Here is a 3,815-nt window from a genome sequence, read left to right as displayed (position 1 = left end):
TGTTCCCCCGAGCACTGCCAGGAGTGACCAGGAATAATGGTCACAAGCTGGCAGAGGGTAGATTTAGGCTAGATATCAGGAGACGCTACTTCACTGTCAGGGGGGCTAGGATCTGGAACCAACTTTCAAGAGAAGAGGTGCAGGCTCCTACCCTGGGGGTTTTCAAGAGAAGGTTATATGAACACCTTGCTGGGGTCATTTGACCCCAATACTCTTTCCTGCCATGGCAGGGGGTCAGACTAGATGATCTACTCATGTCCCTTCCGACACTAGAAACTATGAAACTATAAGGAGCCCAGATCTGACCCTGCTGGAGGGGTGCAGGATGTAGGAAAGCCACATTTCCTGAAGCAGTACAATGCACTGCCATTGTTGCTACAGGTACACTGGGAACAGCCACTGTTTTCAAAGTCATGGTAGTTCTTCCTGCCACTACAGCCCCTGCCACTGCTGCCGTATGCCCCACAGGAAAACCTAGAAAAGATGTTCTTCCCATAGAGACTGTTACAGCTCCTCTCACTGGAAGAGTCCCTTCCGTGCAAACAGTGGCAGTGAAAAAACCTAGGGAAGAGGTTGGAGAAAGGTGCTTCAGCTGCAATGTTTGGTCCAGTGTTTGGTCTTTGAATGATGTTACTGTTTAAACCACGAGGCACAGGAGTGGCTGAAGGGTGGTACAAGGCCTCCAAAGGCACTGTGGGAAAGTGTTGCTGTTGATAAACGACCATTAAAGACTTCAGGCCTTTCTTTCTACCTGCATGCAAGGGTGGTGATTGAGAGGCCTTGACTGAGGTCTATTAGTTGAGGCTAACAGAGTCATAACCAGCAACAGTTATTTAGGGTGAGAGTGCTCAGCGATCTGAACTAAGCCAAGCCAAGAAAAGTTAAAAACCTGTATCACTCTGGTGGACTGGGGACAGACTCCGAAAACTTCCTCTTCTTTTTTTCTCCATTAAAGATGTGGCAGACTAGTACTGGAAGGTGCCCTGCTTGGCCAGAGGACAGTAGAGGCAGAGTATGGCCACACTCACTTTCAAGGCAGGGTCCTGTTACAGCCTAGAACCCTACAAAGCCCAAGAAATGAACAGCTGTCCACAACCTGTGCATACCCTAACATTTTTTAAATGTGTATATTTCTTTTGACCCATGCCTGATAAGAAATAATTCTCTCCCTGAAGTATGCGGGTATTGGGATTTGAGGCCAGCTTCAAGAAACAAATGAAAAAGGTGGTCCCACCAATAAGAATCTACTATTGTGATCCTGCAAAGATTTATACATATGAATTGTTCTATTAAATCCAGTGATATTATAGCCACATCTAAAGGTTCCTTATATTGTTACACATCCAAAAAACTGAAGCCTAAGACTAATTGCCTGTATTTGCAAAGTGATGTATCAGTTTATTGAACACTACAAAAACACTGAAGTATGCACTGCACAATGAAGACCACCAAACATGGAAATCAGAGTGTTATGGTGAGAGCTCCAGTGTGGCAAGTGTAAGTGCAATTAAGTCTGCAGGAAGTAGAAGACTGGAGGAAAGGGAGGATGAAAGAGGTATAGGGAATGGCAGGGAAAGAATGGGGGTGAGTAGCAGCAGGGGCAAGGTGTTGGGGGAGTCGGGCTGCTTGATCCTCCACTACTTTTCATGCTGCACTGGTGGGAGTGCCAAATTTAAGACGACCCGCTAAATCATTAGATTTAACTATTGTGGGGTTGTCTTGAATTCAGAGTCATTTTAGACTCAGGTAAATACAGTAATTATGGTAAGAATTCTTAACATCTTTTTTTGGTAAAGTAATTGGCTACATGGCCCATGTAAGTTATTCCACTATGTATATCTGTAAATTTATCCAAATTAAAAGGTTAACCACTGCACTATCATCAACCTGTGCAAGATAAAATTCAGAATTCTGAGCATTCTTTACTGCTGTAACCTTCTGCAGTCTATCCTATCTTCATTTCTTAACTTAAATTTTAACACCAGAGACCAGTGTATTAGATGTCTGAATAGATGTAAACATTTATACCAACCATAAAAAGCATAATACATAAAATAACAACTCAACTGGTGTTTTGTTTGGATCTTAGATCAGAAATACTTTTTTCCTAAGTTATTAGAAAGGAAAACTAACCTGTCAAATCTAGTACTACAAAATTGCAGGGCCAGGCTCAGGTCAGGCTCCATGCCCAAACTACAATGTGGATGGAGCTTTCTGGCACAGAGCAAGAGTAAGCAGGAAAGAGGGGCAGGCAGGGGAGGAGAGGCTGCAAGTGGGGAGAGATGGGAGAAAGAGGCTGCACGGGGGAGATGGCAGGGTGCAGGGGCTGACTTCATGTAGGGATTGGGGTCCAAGCCACAATAGCCAACTGTACCACTCCCCACATACTCAGTTCTAAGACAAAGGGCTTCCCCCTCCCAAGTTAAATGGAGGGAACTCATCTTAGAACTGAGTAAATGCAGTATATATTCATTTCATATTAATCAGGCATTCATTGTGAGGTGTAATCATTTCTCTTATTTTTACAGCTTGATGTTGCTACTCCTGCAAGGATAGTACAGTCACATTATTACACCCTTCTTAAACGTGGGTTACTTCTTCATCTTGGAAATAACAGAAGTAGCTAACAAAGGAGGCAAGACATGAGTCACATCAAAGGGATTATGTAGCAATATTTCACTTCTTGTACTTTAACCCAGAAGTTAAAAGGTATGTGAACTCTTTATGAGCATTCTTACAATGGAACAATTGTTTCACACTACAGTTACATTTCATGACGTCAATTGATCTTTCACTGAAGTGTAGATAAGGGGAAAATAATAACAAGATTAATGATAACATAATAAACTGATTCAATAACAGCTGTAAACCTACAAGATCAAAACAAGAGGTAGTACTTCTAAAAATTCAAGGAGAGAAAGATTGATATGATACCTCAGTTGTTCTAGAAATTGTTAGAAATAGAATATTGTTAGAAATGTGCAGCTTGCATCTTGCACCTGGTAAGAAAGAAATACTGCCAAGGACTTTTTCTTTCCCAGCCTTGCTACAGCCTTTCTTATGCTAATTGCAGTTTCTCCCCCTCACCTGCCTTAAGTCTTTCTCATGCGGATTGCAGAAGCCAAAATTCAATTATCTGTGTCCTTGAAAGGGGGGGGAAGTAAACTTTTGGTGACCTGTTGTAGTTTCTGCGCATGCTTAATTAGCTGATGCATATTTACTTCTCTGCCCTGCAAACTTAAGTAGTTAATTATACTTAAGTAGTTAATTATACTATACATGCGATGTATGTAGTGATGTAACTTACATGTATGCTTGTATGAAACGGAAGTAAGCTGTAAGAGTTCCTGTTTCTGCACACGTGCCCAGGAGAGAGAAGATAAATTTCGCTTGCGAATACCAATGCGGGGTCAGAGTAATCTGAGTACCTGACTCTGCTCTGACCTTTGTTTGCAAACAAATGCCACTTCTGTGCCGTTTAATGTATGTGTGTCTGTGATTTTTTTGCGGGCCTCCAGAGAAACGAACTGCTTTATGCATCAATTGGCGACTCCGCTGGGACGTCTTCTGGATCACCTTGGAACCCAGTGACAAGATCGTCTCTGCCACCACGGGGACTGCGCACCGAGCCGCCTTTTTGGGCTCGCCCAGGGGGTTTGAGATATAAGTCGGGGTATCCGAGAGATTAAAGGCTCCTGTGCAAAATTTTTGGTTTCTGAGGATGCCAGACACACATTCCGGCATTCTGATCGAGATCTCTGGGATACCTGAGTGAGTATATGAATTCCCTTGCCCAATTTGGTCTGGATCCGGGA

The 3,815-nt window shown here is 43.0% G+C and overlaps 1 protein-coding gene across 1 annotated transcript in view; it reads right to left on the bottom strand.

Annotated features, from left to right (window-relative positions):
- Positions 1 to 3,815, bottom strand: part of CFAP47 (cilia and flagella associated protein 47) — a 734,432-nt gene that overhangs the window by 402,273 nt on the left and 328,344 nt on the right. The window lies entirely within an intron of this gene.

Source organism: Crocodylus porosus, unplaced genomic scaffold, assembly GCF_001723895.1.
Source record: "Crocodylus porosus isolate Cpor-Errol unplaced genomic scaffold, CroPor_comp1, whole genome shotgun sequence".
NCBI classification, from domain to species: Eukaryota; Metazoa; Chordata; order Crocodylia; family Crocodylidae; genus Crocodylus; species Crocodylus porosus.
Note: the sequence above shows the minus strand (reverse complement) of the source record. Positions and strands in the feature narration are given on the sequence as shown.